This window comes from Primulina eburnea, chromosome 14 (genome assembly GCF_022965805.1).
Source record: "Primulina eburnea isolate SZY01 chromosome 14, ASM2296580v1, whole genome shotgun sequence".
Taxonomy (NCBI): domain Eukaryota; kingdom Viridiplantae; phylum Streptophyta; class Magnoliopsida; order Lamiales; family Gesneriaceae; genus Primulina; species Primulina eburnea.
This window is the reverse complement of record NC_133114.1, coordinates 14715011-14739717: the sequence shown is the minus strand read 5'-3', so window position 1 is coordinate 14739717 and position 24707 is coordinate 14715011.

Here is a 24707-nt window from a genome sequence, read left to right as displayed (position 1 = left end):
TAATCAGATTCAGAGTTGAATTGAGAATGAAATATTGATATTATGATTCTTGATATATCGTTTCAGATTTACAGAGACAGTCTTGAGTTCAGAACTTCGATTTCTTTAGACCGGGACTACAAACGAAAGGTATAAGTCAATGTGGTATTGGGAGATCGACTTGAGTCGGTTAAGACTTGAGTTTCCCTAAATCACATACTTTATTTTATTGCATTGATATTTGCATTAATTTGATTGATATACTTGTTCTCTTGAGTTATAGATAGCAGGTATTAGACGAGAAATCTTGTGACAGAAGTGCCTGATAGTGGTGGGATCGCCACGGGCACATTGCACGATGTCACTGGATAGTGCAGAAATCTTGGGACGGAAGTACCTGACAGTGGCGGGATCGCTACGGGCACATTGCACGATGTCTCAAGATAGGATATTAGCGATAGAGCTACAGTCCATGACGGTTAGGTCAGGACACAGGATGTGTGGTTATATCGAGTAAATTGAATTGGAATTCTTCTATTACGGAATTCGATATAGGAACACCATATTTGGTTATATCGAGTAATAGGATCAGAGTTCCTTCTATTACGGAATTCGATATAGGAACACCACATCTGGAAACCGGGATCCCTAGTCTAGGATGGAGTCTAGTATAAAATATAGAGTCACGAGTCTAAGTAACAGTTTATATTGATTTGTTTGGATTTATGTTCCTGATGATGGTACAAAGAATAGGAATTATTCTTGATATTGATTATGTTTCAGATTTGGATACATATTGCTGTTATCTATTACATGCTTTATATTTGTTTATATGATCGCATGGTTCGTTGATTTATACATGGGAATATAATTCTCACCGGAGTTATCCGGCTGTTGTCTTGTTTGTATGTGTGCATGGAAACAGGGTGGGATGGGATCAGGGTCAAGAGGAGAATGAGGCTGGACTAGATAGCGTGGAGATCCGGGCTTCGAAGCAACTTAGGATTCAGCACTGATATGTAGTTGAACCTAGTTGAATTCTTGTAGATAATACAGGATTGTATATTTATGTTTAATGTGTAATTCGAAGTAAATTACATTACGCTTCCGCTTTACATTTAAAAAAAAAAATTTAGACCCTGTTTTCACTAATTGATTAATTAGTCATAATCATGATTTAGAACGTGATTAGCGTCCGGGTCCCCACAGTTGTACATCCAGGAGATCGTCAGACTTCATGGTATTCCCGTTTCTATAGTGTCTGACCGAGATCCTAGGTTCACTTCCTCATTTTGGAAGAGTCTACATTCAGCTATGGGTATGAAGTTGTTGTTTAGCACAACTTTCCACCCTCAGACAGATGGTCAGTCCGAGAGAGTTATCCAGATTTTGGGGGATCTTCTTCGTGTCTGTGTTCTTAATTTCTACGGGATTTGGGAATCAAAGTTGCCATTGGTGAAGTTTACATATAACAACAGTTTTCAGTCGTCTATAGGTATGGCTCCATATGAACCACTGTACGGTCTTAAGTGTAGATCGTCTATTCATTGGGATGAAGTATGGGAGAGAGCAGAATTGGGTCCGGAGATAGTACAGCAGGCTGCTGATGTAGTAGTCAGGATCCGTGATAGAATGAGAACTGCTCAGAGTAGACAGAAGAGTTATGCGACCAAACTCCTGCGGAATCACTCCCGGCTAAGCTTTATCAGAGAAGGAGAGATTTAGAGTTTGCTGTTGGTGACCATGTTTTTGTGAAGATTGCACCGATGAAAGGTGTCATGCGGTTCGAGAAGAAAGGAAAGCTCAGTCCGAGATTCATTGGACCATTTGAGATCCTCAACAGAGTTTGGACATTAGCTTATCGTGTTGCTCTTCCGCCGAATCTGGCCGGAGTACACAAAATGTTTCACGTCTCCATGTTGAGGAAGTATATGTCAAATCCATCGCATGTCCTGAACTTTGAACCGATGCAGCTCACTCTGAACTTGACTTATGAGGAAAAACCAGTGCAAATTTTAGACAGACAGGAGAAAAAGATTCGGAACAAACTTGTCAAGCTAGTGAAAGTCAAATGGCTAAATCATTCAAAGGAGGAAGCTACGTGGGAATCTGAGCCATAGATGAAGAGCCGATATCCCGAGTTATTCGGTAAGTTTTAATTTCGGGGACGAAATTCCTTTACGGGGTAGAACTGTAGAACCCGAAGATCAGACTACGTATAAGCCATGCATAATTGCTACTATTTAAATTAAAAATGATTATTATATTATTATATATATATATATATATATATATATATATATATATATAAACACACACATATATATATGAAGTGTTTGATTTATTTTAATAATTTTAAGTCATGATTATTTGTTTTAAAGGTAGATGTTTAGTTTTATCTTTTCAGGATAACTACGCGAGGTCGGACCGGAGTTTGGGGATTAGAGATAAGATTAATAATAAGAAAAATATTCCTAAATTTAAATTAAGTCAAAGAATAATTTAATTTAAAGAAAACGAATGTCTTTGTTATTTAATAAGTTAATTGGAGCTAAAAAATTAAATAAGTTCTCTTAGATTCAATATTTAATTAAAGTTTAAATTAAAATATATAAGCAAGTGGGGATAAATTAATCTAGGTCCAAGAAGTTAAAAACCTAGCATTTTAATACTTAAATTTTAGGTTAAGTATGTCATGCAAGAGTTATCCTAAATTAGTGGGTTAATTCACTTAAATAAATATAATGGTATTTAAAAACCTTGAACATTTAAAATACAAGAATTAAACAATATTATACCATGCAATAGCATCAACTTTCGATCAATCCTTAAACAAATTCAAATGGTTAGTAACTCACCATTCAAGCCACCTGTAAATGGTTGTCATAGTGTATTCATTTCCCACTTTTAAACTTCCTAATTATGGGTAATAAATGCACCATAATTCTCTTCGAAGCTCCTCAACCTGTTATGCAAACAAATCAACGTGTAGATGTGGTAAGGAATGAGGAATAAGCCAACGGCAGCAAGGAATGAGGAATAAGCCAACGGCAGCAAGGAATGAGAAGCCAATCAAATCCATTCAACTTCTTGACTTGTAACCTCCCAACTTAATGTATATTATGGCACCTTTAACACCTCCTATAACACTCATATTCAGTGTCTAGAAAATCCACACTATTACCTTAAAAAAAATTAGAAAACAGCAGCTTAATTCGAGCAAGAACAGTAGAAACAAAGAAGGGAAAACCAACTCCGACTCCGCCGCTTGTCTTCGTCGTATTAATTTGTTTTTGTGTCAAAACAAATTCCAGGCATGTATATATTATTTCTTTGCTCTTCAATCAAGACATATTAGATATTTTAATCAGTATATATTCATGAATCTCGAATCAAAACATAAGCTTGACAGCAACATGAAGAAAACGGTACAGGCCCTTCTCGATTATGGTTTTTAAAATCTCACGGTTGCTGAGTTTTGTGGATTTCAGGATGTTGCTCGATTCCAAGTAATCAAAGCTGCATTTAGACATCATTTAGAGGGTGTAAGGGTGTTTTTGGGTCAGTTGTTTCAGTCGATACACTCAAGAACGAAGCAATGACAACAACGTTCCTTAATTGCAGAAATGAGTCACGATTTTTGTCATTTAATGTTTAATGGCTGTGTTCGAATCTTGGCTGTCCTATGGGCTGTGGCCATGGTTAGAACTCTACCTTAACATGTCAAGGACGGGACCAAATCATCCCTTCAAGGATTGGTTCACGGATCCATCAAAATTTTCACCAAAACAACACAAGTGCATTTCGGTTTTCTTCATTTGCTGTGAGTGTACACTTTCGGTTTTTGGGTGTTGGATAGATTGTGGTTGGCTTCTAGCCCATAGCCATGGTTCATACAACACTCCATCATGTCTAGATCGAGCCATGGTCGATCAAATGGCCCTTGGAACGACCAGACAGTAAAATATTTCATTACAAGACACTCCATCCCAAGGGGTGCTCTCGGCTGGTATGCTGTTCTTGTTCTAGGTGGTTGCTTGGGTTGTGGTTGGCTGTTAGCCCTTAGCCATGGTCCAAGCCAAGCCTTGGGTTGTTGGTAAGAGTTCTTGGTCGGTGGTTCAAGCCAATGGTCATTAAATTTCAGAGTTTACACCACAAACACACAAGCTGCTACTGCTGGATTTTGACAGTAACTCTCATTTCGGTTTTGGTGCTGGTTTGAGTTCTTGGTTGGCTTTTAGCCCATGGCCTTGGACTAGACAGTACCTCAATGAGTTAGGAAAATCATGTTTTTTGCCGTTTGGGATTTGGTCGAGTTTAGAGATCGTACGAGAATTTACGGTAAAATGTGCCAAAATGACTCTCGAAAGAGTGATTTATGTTTTTGGATGCCATTCACCAATTTTCGTGGACAGCTATCATTATGAACAATTTTCAGTAGGTTAGGGGTATTTTTAATCATGGTTAAACGTCGGTTTAATTTTGGTTCGGGTTGGTACGAAACCATGATTAAAAATCAAGTTATTGGTTCTTGTCGTCTCATTTTTAGTTCGATTGTTAAGTTTTTGTCAAGTTAAGATTTATTGCATGCATCAATTATTATAATTAAGTCGCATCAAGTCTGGGAACGATCAAACTTCATCCGGTAAAAAATAATTTTATAATTATATTACGTGCATAAAAATATAAAATGTTTATTTTTGAGATATATGCGATATGTCTTGTCGCCACCTTACGTTATGGGTTTGGAAGTCGGTAGGCGCAACCGAGGACCTCTCCACCCGGTGACTTACGACCGGTTTACGATTATGTATGGGTACGGATATCCAGTCCAAGGGTTGTGGTGATCTCTACCGCCCAGTATACTGTGGTTTCGTCTGATCAGGCACTCACGTTATGAAATGGGCCACTTGCTTAGAAACATTATCTCTACCAGAAAATTATGATATGATATGACAGAGCTCTATTGAGCAAAGCTTTTATGTATGATTTTCAGATATGCACGTAGTTATAATTATTCATGATACGATTTTCACCATGCTCTTTACGATACCATATTTTTACGTTGCAGGCGATTTTATGATATATTTACTTGTTATTCACGATATATACATGTTAAGTCTTTAGACTCGCTAGACTTGATTGTTATAGGTACTGATGAGGTCGAGGCCGAGGGCGGAGACCAGTGAGTTGGCTTGGGTCAGCAGTAGTAAACCCGAGGACCTCATGTTTTAGTTTATGCACCTCTTATTATTCAAACTCAGTTTTAATACGGTGGATTATTTTTAAATTGTTGTTTACGTAGGATTATTTTGAAATTGTTGCTTGAAACAATATCTACTTCCGCTGTTATTTTAAAGTTCAAATTATTTACATGTTTATTTTATAAATGAGGCAAGATAATTATTTATTTAGAAAATTTTTAATAATTCCGCTAAAATATGAATACGAAATACTGGCATTTACAGTAGCACTCACGAAACATTTAAGAAATGCAAAAATATACAGAAAAACAATCAATGTACATTAATTATGAAAAAAGAATGAGTGAAAAAGTTATCATATAGGATAAACAACCGAGTTATTACGATTTAATTAAAATAACATTCAAAATAGTTGTTATAGTACAACTATAAATGTTAGTGTAATACTTCTTATCTTTACCATAATGGGTTAAAATTTATATGTAACTTGTTTTTATATTCAATAAATTTTAGTTGATGATATTCTCATATTCTTGACACACGCAATGCGTGTGCCTCGGTGGCTAGTATGCTATTAATTATAAACCTAGTAATGTATGAGTGAGTGTAAGAAATATTGATTTGTTTACAATGAAGCTGGAAAAACGGTAATTATATAATTGAAATAAGCGAAAAATTATCAACAGAAAACAAACCAAAATAGTTAATTATTAATTAATAAAAATTAATCTTGTAATAAAATAATTTTTCCTGAAAACTCTCCGGTCTTCGTTCCTCGTTCGAGCGTGAAATGCAACTTAAAAACCCTAATGCATGAACTTTTAAAATTTCATGAATTAAATCCTATCATGCATGAATTGTGCATAAAATGCATAAAAATAATTAAACATAACTTAATGAAATAAACTTACATTTAATGCTTTAAAACAATTAAATAAAATACCAAAGAAATCTAATAACTTGCATGGATGTGATTCTCGTGGAAATTTCAAATTTTCGGGACGTTATATTAAGATCATAGAAAAATACGTCATGGGTGTTTATAAAGTTCAGAAGACATATAACTTCACTAAAGCCATTGAAAGAACAACTGTATGTATCTATCATTTGAAATTACAATTTTTTTCATAGCAATATCGAAATTAATATGAGACGGTATATTCTATTTGTCACCTAAATGAAGCAGAAATAATTATGTATTATTGGATAATAAACAAGATGAATTTAGGAATATAAACATCAATAGGAATTTAATACAGTGGATAACCAAGTGAAATAAAAAATCTAGAATCTTTTTCTCATTGAATTCTCAATTCCAAAGCTTGCCTTATTTTAGCTTGATTTTAATTAGTTGATTCAAACACATCTTTGAATTTCTAGATAAAGTTAATACTATTTAATTTTGATACTGGGTATATGTTGGGAATCGATGTAGAGTTTATAGGGGGGTGAATAAACTCTTCTCTTTTGATGATAGTTTTTGCAAAAGGTGCTAGAATCAGCTGTTCTTGTTCGAGTGTAAGTCCAGCAGATGACAAAAGTAAGTGCGGAAATGATCCGATGGAGTAGGGTGAAAACAGTAATAACAGTTAGGCAATAAAAAAATAGTAGTTTCTGGAAGTTCGAAGATAAAATCTTCTACGTCTCTCCTTCTTCTGTTTCCAGAAGATATCACTAAAAGACTTTGGATTTTACAGTACAACACTTGCACACACCCACTTCAATAGGGCTTATCTTTTGCCTTCTGAAACTCTTAGTAACTAAACACAAAGTGACTCGGTATAACAAAGTTCTGGAAAAGACTCTTTTCCAGTTTACAAACTCTTCTCGAAATATAGTAAAGTGATTTGCTTGAAGAGATGAAGAAATAGCATTACAAGATGATTTCCAAAGATCAGATGTAGAATATGAAGCGTGTACTGCTTTTCTGCAAGTTTGAGCATTAGAAGATGGTGATTGATTCGCGGTTGCTCAAAGTCGTGTTGGATAGATAAAAGATCAGTAGTTTTACTCCAAGTGGTTTTGATCCATATTGTTGGAAACTAAATTCTGGAGTTTGACAAAATATGAACCAACTGAAAATACGAACCAACTGATCGAGTAAACTGAACTCAGCAGCTGAATCCATGCAACTAAGAATTCAGTTATTCTCCTCACCAGTAACTGAAACACGTCAACCGACAAAGAGACATAAAAGACTACAACTGAATGTGGAACGACGCACTTCAATCAATACAACTTGGAACAACTGATCAACCAACTGATACGCGCAAGTACATTCAACAACTGGACTTAATAACTGAAATCAACTGACTGATCAGTTGGAAACTGATCAGTTGATATATTCAGCCGTATGCTAAGCACCCTCCAACTGAGCATGTCTCGGGAAAGAACAATCAACCGTCAAGAGACATAGAAGATTGCAACGCCGCACTTCAATCAATACAGCTTAGAAAAACGCATTTCAACGAAAGAAATTAAGACGCCGCATCACAATAAATAAAGCAAACAAGGCCCAAGGAATAATTAAGAAGAAATCAACGGATACAAAGATTCAAATTCATCTCAAGTTACCGTTGGAGAAAAGAAGCTTATAAATATGACAGAAGAACAGCTGAAGAAGCAAGTGGAGTTAACACTGATTCAAAAGCTTGTTGTCACTCTGTCAAAATCTTAGCTCTGATGTGAATCTGGTCCGGGCATGGTGTTCAAATTATTGATAAGCAAGGGAGAAGGGCTCGTGATGCATGGGAGCACGTTGGAAAGCCGAAGGAACATTAATCAAGCATTATTTTGAAGAACCGAGGCTGAACGGACCCAAGCACGGACCAGTACACGGGGTCCGTGTCCATTACACTTGAGGAAGAGAAATCCCGAGCCTACACGAACCCGAGCACAGACCTGTACACGGGGTCCGTGTCTACTACTTTCGAGACATGAAAATTACAGTGCCTACACGAACCCCCTTCCGGACCTCTACACGGGGTCCGTGTCCTTTACGAATTGGAGAGAAGATTTTTTCCTATTTTAGAGTTTTATTTATTTTGGCAAGTAGATTTGATATCTTTTGATTTTGAGACAATATATACTCGAAAATTTCATCATTGTAAACAACATTGATTATTATTCATCTTTTATGATATTGAGAATTCTCTCAACACAAGCTTAAGTTTCGTTATAACTTTTGCGTTGTATCAAATCAAACTTATCAAAAGATTTATCTTTTGTGGCGTTTGTCGATCGAGTATCACGAGGGTTGCCAAGGGCGGGTTCTTTGGAGATTCTCTTGAAACGCGATTGTTTCTCTCGTTGATTATTTGTTGCTAAACTCTTGCTAGTTTAGAGGTGAATATCTCACAATACTTGAATCAAAGATCGGGAAAACACACGCGTCTTGTTATTTTAATTGAATAGAGGGTGCGATTCACTTTTAATCGTGTTTGCTATTTATTCGTATCAAGATTCGCATCATTTGGTATCAGAGCTCAAGGTTTTTGATTCAAGTAAGCGTATCCATTCAATTCTTCGTAGGATTTCAATACCGATTTTGTTGTAGCGATTTCTACGTTGTTGTTGAATCTACAAAAAAAAAAAAAAAAAATTCGAGGTTACTGCTCAATGCAGACACTGTTCATTGCCGGAATTACTATTCAAATCGACGGACTTACTGTTCATCTCGGCGGAAATACTGTTATACCGGAGTTACTGTTCACAGCGATTACTATTCATCGCGGCGTAATTACTGTTCATCGGAAGTACTGTTCATAAAAGTACTGTTCACTATTTGAGTTACTGTTCATGAATCGAAATTACTGTTCACAAGCCGGAATTACTGTTCGTTGCTGGGATCACTATTCATTGCCGATTTTACTGTTCATCGTCGGATTCGTGAATACTATTCATCGCTGAATTCGCGATTACTGTTCATCGCGAGTACTGTTCTTTCCGGGGTTACTGTTCATTCGACGGAGTTACTGTTCACAGTACTGTAGCGTACTGTTCACCCGAAAAAAAAAAGAGAAAAAAAATTTTGAATCGGGTATTTGTTGGAATTTTAGCGCTTATATTGCAGCGTTAAGTTTGTCCTTGTCATTTAGTCGCATTCTAGTCAATTTCCAAAGTTGCTTATTCTTGTGTGGTCTAAGTGAGTCGAATTTCAAGCGTCACAGGATTGATCTCATAAGTTTGATACGTGGAAGCCACGATACTTAAGCGCCCCTCGAGAATTCTCACTTGAGTGAAAATATTTAAGTGGTGTGAATTTTCATTGGAGTGATTTGTGAGGTTTTGTGGTGAGGGAAAAAGACGAGTGCGAGTGAATTTTCATTGGAGTGACTAGTGAGAATTTGTGGTGAGGAAACTTTATTCTTTATTGTTTTATACTAACCATTTTTCTTGCAGGTATATGATTGACGGACGTCAATTTAAAACGATGTTAGGAGGATTGGATAGAAGGTGGGAGAAGGAGTTTAAGCCTCAACGAAAAAATATCGGAGGTGTGAAGAAGAGGAGATGTATGATATGCATATTGATGAGAATAGGCGAGGTAGTAGAGTTGGAGGAGATACGTTGTTGAACATGGATCGTTATAGGAGATTTGATGAGGATAAGGGGTATAGAAGCCGGGAAGGGTATAGACTGAGTGGTACGAAGACGACAATTCCATTTTTCAGTGGGGAAGCCGATCCAAAGGCGTACCTTGAGTGGGAAGAGATAATGGAGTGTGTATTTGAGAGACGGGATGATTATATTGAAGCAATGAAGGTAAGACGAGCTTGCAGTGAGTTTACCGACTATGCTAGTACTTGGTGGGATAAGTTAGTACTAGGTAGGAGACGATGTGGGCATGACCCTATAGTTACATGGGATGAGATGAAAATGGTGATGAGGAAGCAGTTTGTTACAAATCACAATGCTAGGAGGTGCAACTCGAGTGGTAGGCAGGGAATTGACTCGTGGGAGGAGTTCTTGACATCCGCACGAAGGTCGAGTGGAGAGAAGAAGGTCATGACTAGACCGAAGTTGGTTTCGAAGCTTGAATATCAAGGTACATTTAAAAACTCAAATTCTCGTACTTGTAATATTATATGTTGTTGGTGTCTAGAGGTAGGACATGATATTTATCATTGTCCTAATGAGGATATGAAGGTAGTGGATTCCACTTCCAACCTTGAAGCCAAACCTGTGGATGATTTGAATGTTGAGGTTGATACTTCAATTGTGTCTCATACGAGTATTGAGTGTTGTGCTGTGGAGGGTGAGTTATTAGATGATGTGCAAGTTGTTTCTTTTGCTCCGCTGTCTACGAATGTCATTTGTATTGACGAATCAATTTGTTATGAGTTGAGAGAAAAAGAAAATGAGATGGTCGAAAAAAAGAGTGATAAAAAAAGTGAGATGGCCCTCGATGAAAAAAAAGAGTTGTGTGAAGAAAAGGCCAAAGAAAAGAAAAGAAAAAGAAAAGAAATATAATTTGAAGGGCCAAAAGAGTGAAAAGAGTGAGGATGAGAGTTGTTTAATTTTGTATAAATCTCTCCAAGTACCTAGGTACAAAGATGAGATTTACATATCTAGTGATAATATAGCCGGTTCAATCCCGAGCATCGTTATTTCTCATTTGTAGGGTTATGATGAAGTTGTGATGAGGGGACGAGCAAATGTGGAAGGTGTAAAAATGCAATGGGTGATCCATTTGGTGTTGAGAGCAATCACCGTGAGGTAAGCATAGTTGCCCACGCAACCAGCATGAGGTATAATTTCAGGTCCTTATCTTAATTCATTGTTGTGTTGTGCTCAAGAATTTGGGGTGAGTGTTGAAAGTGTGATGTCCAAATGGCCTAACTATGAGTTAACGATTTTGTCGAGGCGTCACAAAATTGAGAGTGGTGATATATTGAATGGACTAGATTCAAATGTGATTGATTTTGAGTGTTCAAAGATTGTCAAGTTGATAAGGCTTTGTCATGGCAATGACTTGTGTGCAATTGAATTCAATTCATGTGATGAGTTGAATGATTACATGGATAGTACATTTAATGTGTTCTATTTGCATGATTCTTACTTGTTTGATGATGGCTTTGGAAATAGCATGAATGAATGTAAGAATTTTTATGTGCATAATGAGTACAATTTTAAGGAGAATAAATTCTTCATTCTATATTCATTGTATGAGTTATGTACTAGTAATGCATATAGTGGTGTTTTTATCTTTGATAAAATGCATGATTATATGTGTTGGTTGCATATGAAGAGGTATGTTGAGTGGGATTGTGAGGCATGCATTGCATATAAGAGATTGACATTTTGCCTAGATTCTTATATCGTGCATGAACTATGTCTTATTCCTAGTGAGCTATGGTCGTACACGTGTATGGATATCATTTGTGTGTTGACTAGGTCTAAGAAGGGGAGGAATCTGATTTTCGTGATACTTAATAATATCTTGTTGTTTTTATTTGGTGTCATTTGTTATTTAATGTTTCGTAAAGTTGATGAGTTTGTAGGAAAGACAATGGTGAGGTTGGGAATTCCAGTGCTAAGGGAGCGGGCAAACGATAGCGTCTACAAACTTGAGCTTAGAGGTAAGCATGTTGATAATATCGTCCTTGTTATTACTAACTTGCTTCGTTTTTGTGCAGGGGGGCAAGATTTGAGGACAAATCTTTCTGAAGAAGGGGAGTATGATGTGAATCTGGCCGGGCATGGTGTTCAAATTATTGATAAGCAAGGGAGAAGGGCTCGTGATGCATGGGAGCACATTGGAAAGCCGAAGGAACATTAATCAAGCATTATTTTGAAGAACCGAGGCTGCACAGACCCAAGCACGGACCAGTACACGGGGTCCGTGTCCATTACACTTGAGGAAGAGAAATCCCGAGCCTACACGGACCCGAGCACGGACCTGTACACGGGGTCCGTGTCTACTACTTTCGAGACATGAAAATTACAGTGCCTACACGGACCCCCTTCCGGACCTCTACACGGGGTCCGTGTCCTTTACGAATTGGAGAGAAGATTTTTTCCTATTTTAGAGTTTTATTTATTTTGGCAAGTAGATTTGATATCTTTTGATTTTGAGACAATATATACTCGAAAATTTCATCATTGTAAACAACATTGATTATTATTCATCTTTTATGATATTGAGAATTCTCTCAACACAAGCTTAAGTTCGTTATAACTTTTGCGTTGTATCAAATCAAACTTATCAAAAGATTTATCTTTTGTGGCGTTTGTCGATCGAGTATCACGAGGGTTGCCAAGGGCGGGTTCTTTGGAGGTTCTCTTGAAACGCGATTGTTTCTCTCGTTGATTATTTGTTGCTAAACTCTTGCTAGTTTAGAGGTGAATATCACACAATACTTGAATCAAAGATCGGGAAAACACACGCGTCTTGTTATTGTAATTGAATAGAGGGTGCGATTCACTTTTAATCGTGTTTGCTATTTATTCGTATCAAGATTCGCATCAAGCTCACTCTTGCTTGATCTATTCGTAGCAATCAAGGCTACCATTTGAGCTCACTAGCAAGTTGTAATAATCGTTGAAATTCGATAGTGCTAAGATCAGTTACGCACTTAGAACATTCTGTTAAACTAAGAGTTTCAGTTTTTGGCTGTGTTAAGACCAAACTGAAGTGGGTCAGCACAATTCTTGAATTTGATCAAAGTCTTTTAGTGGATATCCTATCCTTGAGATAGAAAGAGGTGACGTAGGAGTAATTGAAATCTCCGAACATCCATAAACAACTCTTGCGTATTTTATTTTTGTATTCTATCTTTCAGTCAATTACTTTCCGCAACTGATTCAGTTTAACTTATTGACATTGACCAACAAGATTCCGAGAATCAGTTTTTCACCAAACTGAACTCAAAATTCGAAAAGATCAGTTTTAATTGTGAGTGTTTATTCAACCCCCCTTCTAAACACTCTTGATACGTTAATCGATCCTATCAAGTGGTATCAGAGCTAGTGAATCTTGTTCTTGAATACTGTTGATCTATAAACTTGCTAGCATGACTTCATTCAACAAAATTCCTATGTTCTCCAGAGAAGAATTTGATGATTGGAAAATCAGAATGCAGGCTCATTTAGCTGCACAAGATGATGACATGTAGTATGTCATAACTGATGGACTCATGAAGAATCTAAAAGCAAATACAGCAGTTGCCATAACAGAAGGGGCACCACAAAGAATAGAAAAGTCTAGAGATGAATGGACAACTGAAGACAAAAGAAAAGCAAATCTTGACAATGTGGCTAAAGACATTCTGTACAAAACGCTGGACAACGTAACTTTCAGCAAAATAAAGATGTGTAAAACAGCCAAAGAAATTTGGGAAAAGCTGATCCAGCTGCGTGAAGGAAATGATCAAACCAAAGAAAATAAATTTTCTGTTGCTGTTAAAAAGTTTGATAACATCAAAATGAAAGCAGGAGAATCAATGAACGAGTATGATGACAGAGTGAGCAGTATCATCAATGAGTTAAACACACTTGGAAAAGTGTTTACCAATAAAGAAATTGCACTAAAAGTAATGAGAGGTCTTCCCAAGGAATGGGATATCAAGACCATGGCAATGAGGGAGTCCAAAGATCTGAACCAAATCGAACTTCATGATCTGTTTGCTGATTTAAAGGCTTATGAATTTGAGCTGCAGACCAGAGAAGGAGAACCATCTACCTCTGCAGCCACAACTGCTCTAGCTGCTGTCAGAACTGAACCAATCAGTTCAGTTAAAAAATCTGCTGATCAGTTGAGTAATGATACTATGTCATTGTTCATCAAAAAATTTGGAAGGTTCATGAGAAAGAATCAAGGGAGCTTCCAGAGGCATACCAAAGGAACAATTCCAAAGATGAACCAAATGCCTGATATAACTGTGTCAAATCAGGTCACTTTATTGCTGATTGTCCTAAACCCAAGAAGGACAGTCAAGGCTCAACTGAGAGAAGAAAGAAATCAAATGAACACAAAAGAAGACCCAAGGAAGATAAGAAGGCTTTCAGAAAGAAACATGAAGTACTCTTAGCAGAAGAAAAAAAATCCAAATGGGCAGAAACTGACAGTGAGGAGTCAGAACTAGAAAGCTCATGCAGCTCTAGTGATGATGAGGAAGTAAAGTGCTTGATGGCTAATGATGCAGCAGAAGAATCATCTAGCCAACAGGTAACAGATACAAACAAGAACTCAATATGGTATTTGGACAGTGGATGTTCACGACATATGACAGGAGATGCAAGTGTGCTATCTCAACTGATCAAATACAGTGGTCCAAATATCAGTTTCGAGGAAATTCCAAAGGTAGAACTGTGGGTTAGGGTAAGCTTATCCATGGTAACTTTACTTTTAAAGATGTTATATTAGTAGAAAACCTGAAGTATAACTTGATCAGCATTAGTCAGTTATGCGACGTGGATTTTCAGTACATTTTGACAAAAACTCATGTTCAGTCAAAACTTCAACTGATGAAATCATACTAACTGGAAAACGTTGTGGAAACACATATAAAGTCAGTTGGAATGATCAAACTTATGCACCAGTTTGTTTTATTGCTTCCAAGTCATCTAAAAACTGGTTGTGGCATAAGAGGCTAAATCATTTAAACTTTAAAACCATTGCCTATCTGAGTAAACATGAACTTGTAACTGGTTTGCCGAAAATAGACTTTTCAAAAGAAAAACTTTGCTCAGCATGTCAGTATGGTAAATAAGTACGATCTTCTTTTAATAACAAGGGTTGTAAATCTTCATCCCGATGCTTAGAACTGTTGCACATGGATCTCTTTGGTCCTATACCAGTCATGAGTTTAGGGGGAATGAAATACACCTTGGTAGTCGTAGATGATTTTTCAAGATTTACTTGGGTTATTTTTCTCAAATCTAAAGACCATACTGCTTCACAACTGATAAAGCTCTTCAAAAGACTTTTAAATGAAAAATCAATTGGAATTGATCGAATCAAATCAGATCGAGGAATTCAATTCATCAATCAAAATCTTTCAAAGTTTCTAGAGACTGCTGGAATGAAGCATGAGCTCTCAGCAGCCAGAACTCCTCAGCAAAATGGTGTAGTTGAGAGAAGAAATCGGACCCTTAAAGAAGCTGCTAGAACAATGCTTGCTAATTCTGGTATTTCTCAAAGGTTTTGGGCAGAGGCAGTAAACACTGCATGTTATACTCAAAACAGATCAATGATTAATAAGAATCATATGAAAACACCATATGAGATCTGGCATGGAAGAAAAATTATAATTACTTATTTCAAAATATTCGGCTGCAGATGTTTTATCCTTGATAATGGTAAAAAATTATTTAAATGCGTTTTATGCTAAATCTGCAGAAGGAACATTTCTTGGATATTCATCAGTTAGTATAGCTTATAGAGTCTTCAACAAGAAAACCTTAAATGTTGAAGAATCTGATCATGTTGATTTCGATGAAACCGAACTAACTGATAAGCCAACTGATTAAGTTGAGCTAGTTGATCGATTTACAGATATCAGTTTGGAGGATGATGATGAAAAAGACAATCATATTAATCAAAACAATCTCCAAACACCCGAACCAGAAGTGTCAGAACAATCAACTGAACCAGAAGCCATTCCTAATGATCAGTTGATAGAGCAAACTGATGACATTCAGTTACCAACTGAAGAAATTGCTGATACAAAAAACACTGAGTACAGATGGAGAAAATCACATCCACCTTAATTGGTAATAGGAAATCCATCTGATCCAGTAAGAACTCACAATCAAATGTTAAATCTATTTATGTATTCAGCTTTTGTTTCACAACTAGAACCAAAGAAAACTGATGAAGCTCTTGCTGACCCTAACTGGATAAATGCAATGCAAGAAGAGCTAAATCAGTTCATTCATAACAATGTCTGGAACTTAGTTCCAGGACCAGTTTCAAAAACTGTTATAGGTACAAAATGGGTGTAAAGGAACAAACTGAACGAGGATGGTTCAGTTGTGCGCAATAAAGCGAGACTAGTAGCACAAGGATATAGTCAAGAGGAAGGAATTGATTACGATGAAACATATTCACCAGTTGCAAGAATGGAGGCAATCAGAATATTCCTTGCCTATGCTTCATTCAAGAACTTCAAAGTCTATCAAATGGATGTCAAAAGTGCATTCCTAAATGGTCAACTACAAGAGGAAGTATATGTTTAACAACCCCCAGGTTTTGTAAATCACAACTTTCCTGATCATGTATATTATTTGAACAAAGCCTTATATGGTCTTAAACAATCTCCCAGAGCTTGGTACGAAACTCTTTCAAAATTTCTAACTGATCATGGTTTTTCTGTTGGATCAGTTGATAAGGCCTTGTTCAAATTTGCTAAGAATGATCACATTCTTTTAGTTCAAATTTATCTTGATGATATCATATTTGGGTCAAATAACCCCAAATTATGTGAGAAATTTGCTAAGCTGATGCAGGAAAAGTTCGAAATGAGTATGATGGGTGAACTGACATTCTTTCTTGGACTGCAAGTGAAGCAACTGGAGAATGGTACATTCATTAGTCAGACTAAATATACAAAGGAGCTGCTGAAGAAATTTGGCATGGAATCATGTTCAACTGCAAATACTCCCATGAGCTCATCAGTAAAATTGGACACTGATCAACGGGGAATATCAGTTGAGGCGACATTATATCGAGGATTAATAGGTTCATTGTTGTACCTAACTGCCAGTCGCCCTGATATTGTATTTGATGTGTGTATGTGTGCTAGATTTCAAGCAAATCCTAAGCAATCACATTTCTGTTATGTGCGCGCATATGCGCGAGCAGTCCAGTAGCACGGATAAAGCTTCCGGCGCATATGCGCGGGCCTTGGGTGCGCATATGCGCGACGCATGCATTTTGAAAATCAGCCACGTTTTAGTTGCGTGCAAGTTGAGTGTGTGTGTATATATATATACGATTCTTCCTTCAGAAATCAGATATAGAAACGAGGAGAAAGCTTCTAAATCCTTGCGCCTTTTCATTCGTAGATTTGTGGTTTCCGCAAAATCCGTCCGTCTGATTTTCAATCCGACTTCAGTATTGTGTTCCTAGCTACGACAGCTACAACTGGACGTAAGTTTTGGTACGTTTTGACATGCTTTGAAATTATGATATTGTCAGAATCGAATATGAATCAGATATGGTGTTTTTGATACAGTAGACAGCGTGTATTTGAAGTCAGATCGAAGAACAGACTGATTATATAATTGTTATGATTTTCGGAGTCGATTTGATTAAAATTTGATATCAGATTTGTATTATCGTTGGGTTTATGAGTTATATTGATATTGATTATGAGTTCTTGTATTATATCTATGATGTTGAAATTGATGGGGTTACGGAGACTATACTGTTATGCCGTCGAAACATCTGTGGGTTGAAATTGATCAGATTCAGTAATGACTTTGATTATATTGTGATATAGTCGATAGGGATCAGATTATGTTTTGAGTTGTGTATTGATCAGAACAAGCTTTGAGTTAAGCAGTATATATTGACACGGTCTATTTGATACTAATATTTCTGATTTGATATGGACAGACTTGACTTTGACACTTCGACTTCGTCAGACCGTGAAGATAAAGGTATAAATTAATGTTGAGTTGGGATTGCACAACTTGAGGGAGGTTTGACTCGAGTTTCCCTAAATCACATACTTTATTATATTGCATTATTATTTGCAATTGAATACGATTGATATTTTTGGTCTATGAATTTATAGACAATGTATGTCTTGAGTCATAGGCGGATATGCTTAGTCGTAGACATTTGATCTTGTGACAGAAAGGCCGGATAGTGAGGACTCGTCACTGGCCCATTACACTTTGTCACAGGAAAGGATATTGGCAATAGGACCACAGTCCATGACGGTTAGGTCAGGACACTGGATGTTTGGTTATGTCGACGTGGATAGAACTGGAGTATTTTCTATTACTGTTGGTCAATATAGGAATACCACATCTGGAAACCGGGATCCCTAGGCTAGGATTGAGTCTAGTCTAAAATGTGGAGTCACGAGTCTAATTGAGAGTTTATATTGATTTATGTTGGATATGTTTCTGAATATGGTACATGTCGATTTATATTCAGCAAATGATTAGTGGAAACGTGGACACCTTTTGAACCGTTTAAAGTACACACGCTTACAGCACACGTACACATAGTTTTACTCAAATTTTTAATGGACTAACACGTGTCCCGAATTTGAACAGTCACGAACAACTGTGCTAAGCCCGCTTCAATTCATTTTTCTTCTTACGCATACAATCAATTTCTAAGAGCATAATAATTCCAGAGCTTATCGTTTACGAATTTGAGATCATTTTATCTATCGAAATGGCGAATCAAACTCCTGGTTATATGCTGAATGCAATGGCTATCAACTTCGGATCCATTCTATCTTTCGGCGACGCTGATGTCAAGAACGTCTTTCAAAAACTCGAAACTGCTGGGTTAAGGACATTCTTGTGACAATCATCACAAGAGATCTACCCCAAAGAACTTCAGGAACTCTACTCTAATGGTATGATCAATTCTGATGGAAACATCTCTTCTACTATCAATGGTCAGTTGCTGACCATCTCTGAAGATTCCTTTGGAGAAATATTTTCTTTACCATCTGATGGACTGGCACACTTCTCTGATGTTAAAGCATCTGACGTTAAAAAAATGCAAACCTCACTTTCTGCTGATGGACGGAAAATCAAAGTTTCCGATCCAAAGAAGGAGATGAAGCACGAGGTTCAGTTACTTGCTGATATAGTCGCCAAAGGGATTTTGGCGAAAGCTGGATCTTTTGCTGCACTTACATTGGAAAAATTTCAAGCCATTTCTATCATTATGGCTGAACGTATACTCAACTGGAAGCATCTTATATTCAATATTTTAAAGAATATGTTTCTATCAGCCAAACAGTCCAAAGGCTTTGCAGTGCAACTGAGCTATCTGCTGAAAGTGAAGGGGTTAGCGGCAGATGATTCAGAAAAATCATCCAAATTCAAAGTCTTCAATGCGAAGAATACTATGCCACTCAAGACCAAATTGGACATTTCTCCTGCTCAATTTGTAAAGACAAAACAGGAGATTGGGACTCAACAGGCGGCTCCTAAATCAGTGAAAAAGGCCAAGACATTGGCTCAACTGAAGTCAGCAAAAAGGAAATTAGTTGTGGGTGAATCCGATTCAGAGAAAACTCCTTCCCCAAAGATTGCCAAGAAACCGAGAACCCAGAGGATTAAACCAACAACTACATAGGAATCTATTCCTACCGACAAGCTAATATCTTCAGATGCTCAGCAGCCAATTGAAGCAGTCCCTCTGAAGATCATCCCACCAGAAAAATCAGCTGGTGCAAAGAGAGAAACAGTTAGGATCAAAGCTCCTCTGATTAACATTGTTCGTCCTACTGTTCTGGCACCTTACCGACCCAACGGCATCAATATTATAGAACGGGTGGATACTACTCGAACTGGTCTGGAAATTCCACACATCCTCAGTTCTGATAAAGGCAAGGGCAAATTTATTGAAGAGCCCATGCCATCCAATCCCATTCAAACCCACATTGACCTTGTTTGGATGAGGTTAATAATTTTGCAGCATCAAAACTTCAACTCTATGATGCTTGGACAGCCTATCATACTCATATTTTTTCCAAGCAACTGAGAAAGAAATCCCAGCTGAACAAGTTCATCAAACTGGAAGCTTTAGTCCTCAAGATAGTCAAAGCTGCCACCATTGTTCAAGCTCTGGAGAGAAAAACATATTTGTTTGATCAGATGAGAGTCAAGAAGTTAGCACAAATTATTGACAAACTGAAGGCTAACTACGTTCCAACAAATCCTACTTCCTATGCTGATCATGCGGTGATTACTCAGCTAGACACCGATCTGATTGGCTTGCTATCTCATATAAAGTTTTGGGAAATGGATCAAGAGTTAGTCCTTTATAAAGGAGATCCAGATGATGATGAAGAGGAAATAGTTGAAGAACCTCCCTCTCAGCAGAAAGAGTCATCCTCAGAACCGGCTGTTATTCCAACTGAAAAGCCAGTTCAGGATATGTCTCAATCACCTACTGGTGAACATCAAATGTACACTGAAGCAGAATTATCTTTCGCAAACATTGATGAAATTATTCAAACAGTGGTGCAAGAATCCCAGTTGAGTGAACCTATTTCTGATAAAGTTGATCACCCCGTTGATCAATTCAATCCAGAGGTTCCTATCTCTTCAGAAGCACCAGTTCAGCTACATTTATCTGCTGAACAAGCTATTCCAACTGTTGTGCCAATTGATTCCCAAGATCATCCTCTAGAGGCATCAGTTTTGGCTCCATCAGACTCTATTATTCCTCCAGGCAGCTCATCTGCTGATCAAAATCCACTTTCTCCGCCTCAAGTTCCAGAAGAAATTGCTGAAACAATCACTTCAGTTCAGAATGTTGCTGAAACATTAGCAACTGACCAAGAGTTGGTTATATTTGATCAAACCACAAGAGGATCGGAATCCTCTCATCAGTCTCCTCCTCCATCGTCATTAGATTTTGATCTTGTTCTTGAAGAAATCTTGAATATGCAGCACAATATGAAGCAAATGATTACTGAAATCAAGAAAATTCAATCCACAGAATTGTCTCACACTGTCAAATTGGATTCTTCAATTGAAATGGATTCAGCAAAACTGAAAGACATTCAAGCAAACATGGATTCTCTTACCCGAACTGTGTTTGAGATGAAGAATAACAGAGGATCTAGCTCAAAGTCTCTATAAAACTCAGGATATAATCAGTCAACGAGTTGAGCGATTGGAAACTTCTGTTTCTAATAAAATGGAATTGCGGCAGACTTGTTTACAAACTGCTGTCTCAAGTATCTCCGCAGATGTCAAAAATCTCTCCACTGACGTTCGAAAATTATCTGAGAAGATGGATTTGTTTGATAAAAAGGGGAAGAAATCAAAGATCAAAGAGCATCTTGAGAAACAGCAAAAGAAACAATCTTGTTAAAAAGCAGTTAATCAGTTATTAGATTCAGCTGTTATTAAATCAAGACTTATATCAGTTCAAGAAATTCAATCTCTTATTTTATCTACAATGAGCTCAGACGTTCAGTTATTATTTACTTAGTTTTGTCAAACACCATAAAGGGGGAAATTGTTGGAAACTAAATTCTGGAGTTTGACAAAATATGAACCAACTGAAAATACGAGCCAACTGATCGAGTAAACTGAACTCAGCAGCTGAATCCATGCAACTAAGAATTCAGTTATTCTCCTCACCAGTAACTGAAACACTTCAACCGACAAAGAGACATAAAATACTACAACTGAATGTGGAACGACGCATTTCAATCAATACAACTTGGAACAAATGATCAACCAAATGATACGCGTATGTACATTCAACAACTGGACTTAATAACTGAAATCAACTGACTGATCAGTTGGAAACTGATCAGTTGATATATTCAGCCATATGCTAAGCACCCTTCAACTGAACATGTCTCGGGAAAGAACAATCAACCGCCAAGAGACATAGAAGATTTCAACGCCGCACTTCAATCAATACAGCTTAGAAAAACGCATTTCAGCGAAAGCAATTAAGACGCCACATCACAATATATAAAGCAAACAATGTCCAGGGAATGATTAAGAAGAAATCAACGGATACAAAGATTCAAATTCATCTCAAGTTACCGTTGGAGAAAAGAAGCTTATAAATATGACAGAAGAACAGTTGAAGAAGCAAGTGGAGTTAACACGATTCAAAAGCTTGCTGTCACTCTGTCAAAATCTTAGCTCACTCTTACTTGATCTATTCGTAGCAATCAAGGCTACAATTTGAGCTCACTAGCAAGTTGTAATAATCGTTGAAATTCGATAGTGCTAAGATCAGTTACGCACTGAGAACATTCTGTTAAACTAAGAGTTTCAGTTTTTGGCTGTGTTAAGTCCAAACTGAAGTGGGTCAGTACAATTCTTGTATTTGATCAAAGTCTTTTAGTGGATATCCTATCCTTGAGATAGAAGGGGTGACGTAGGAGTAATTGAAATTTCCGAACATCCAGAAACAACCCTTGCGTATTTTATTTTTGTATTCTATCTTTCAGTCAGTTACTTTCCGCAACTGATTCAGTTTAACTGATTGACATTGACCAACAAGATTCCGAGAATCAGTTTGTCACCAAACTGAACTCAAAATTCGAAAAGATCAGTTTTAATTGTGAGTGTTTATTCAATCCCCCATTCTAAACACTCTTGATACGTTAATCGATCCTATCACATATATATACATAACTTGAATCCAACATCTATAATCAAAAACGACTATTTTGGTGTCTGAAAGAAACAAATTTATTCTTTAAATGGATCCTGCAAAATGCTTTCAACACAATCAGTCTTGTTACTTACTAAAATGGGTAAATCGAATTAAATGACTTAGTACAGCATTTAATGGTGCAATAAATACTTGTACTCGTTAAAGTAACGGTAACATTTTAGACTACTTCTGTTAGCACAGAAGACGTCAAGTTATCCTAATTCTAATTCCAGACTAGGTTCTGCTTCTGATTATCTAAGTTCTGAAAACTTAGTCCTGCTTTTATATTGTCTACTGATTTTAACTAACAGCCTGCTGGTTTTGATTCGTATCACCACAATAAATTTAGGTCTAACAATTTCCCCCTTTGTGGTGATGCCAAAACCTGAATGTTAGCAAAGATAGATAACAACAATATAATACAACAAAATATATTAAGATACTTAAACAAAAAAGATTTTAGTTATCAGTGCCAATGTCTCTGAAAATAATTTCAACATCCTGATCGTCAGCATTAAGATTTTTTATGGCAGAGAATTCTGCCAAGTCTCCAGTTCTTCTATCTCCTGGTTTTATTTCTTCCTCTTTTTGGCATCAGCGGCCATGACTTGAGCAATTAGGTGGTCTATATGCCCAGAGAGATTCATTATTCCATTGTTGAGCATCTCCAGATATGGTGTTTGATGAGATAAAAGTTCACTTAGATATTAAGAGATTGAGATTTAGACTCAATCTTGGCTTCCATTAACAACATTGTAGTAGAAACTGAACGAATAACATCATCATGGTCGGTGAGTCGTTGGAGAATGTCAGTTTGTCCGAGCATGATAGAACCTTGACTTCTGGAAACAGCCTGTCTAAAAACAGTTATCTCAGCATGCATTTTGTTAACACATTCCATAGTGCAAAATATCTCTTTAGAGATACGGTCTCGGAAAAACTGTGCACCACTCACTTCTGCGGCATGTTCACGCGATGTTTGTTTAACCATCTCCGATAGATTGTTGAGATTTCTTTGCAGAGCTTCTATCTCAAATTCTATGTTAAAGATTTCTGGTTCTGGAGAAGGAGTACTGGTGAGCATCCGCTGCCTGCTTTCGGCAACATGGGCAATATGAGCAGCAGAGTCAGAAACTGTATAATGGCACAGAAATTCGTGTTTGAAAATTTGCGGAAAATTTAAAATTTTCTTTAAATAATTAAAATGCCTCATTCAACGTTCAACTGATAGATAAAGTTTAATATTCAAAATAGCAGCGGAAGTAAATATTTGTTCGCAAAATCACAATTTAAGAATAATCCAACAACTGATAAAAATGTTTGAGCATAAAAATGGTAAATGCTAAAATGAGGTCCTCGGGTTCCACTACTGTAATGCCCAAGAATTTGATTAACGTAATCTGAGATGATACGTAATCTGATATGATTATAGATGCATTATGCCGAGACCGAACGGGGCCAAGTAGATGAATTATACAAAATTGGACAGAACTAGTGGCGCCCGAGCGGTAGTTTTTGACCGTCCGAGCGCCAATGTTCAACAGAAATGTGTCTCGGGCAGAAGATGTGGCGCCCGAGCGGTAGAATATTACCGCCCGAGCGCCAATGCATGATAAGAGTTGAAATCGGGCAGAACATTCGGCGCTCGAGCGGTAACTTTCTTACCGCCCGAGCGCCGACGGGGATTCCAGAAAATGGGACACGTTGCTCTACATGCAACGTGTGGTATACTATATATATATACTTTGCAATTCTTAAGAAAAAAAGAACGAAAGAAATCGAGAAAGGGTTTCTGGAAAATCCTTACGCCTTTTGTGAGAAATCCGTCCGTCCGATTTTGAATCCGACTGCGGTACTGAGTTCCTAGCAGCGTAGGCTACAACTGGACGTAAGTTTTGTTACGTTTTGATATGTTCTGAAATTATGGTATCGTCAGAATCTGATACGATTCATATATGATGTTCTTGGCATGTTAAACATCGTATAATCAAAACTGGATTGAGAAACAGATACCATATGAAATTGTTATGATTTTCGGAATTGTTTTGGAATCAATTGATATCAGAATTGAATTGTTATTGATTATAAGATGTTAAAAGTGATATCTGATTGATATGATATGGCTGGATATATTGAGATTATGCCGTTATGTTGTTGAAACAGAATTTTATTGAATTCTGATTATATCC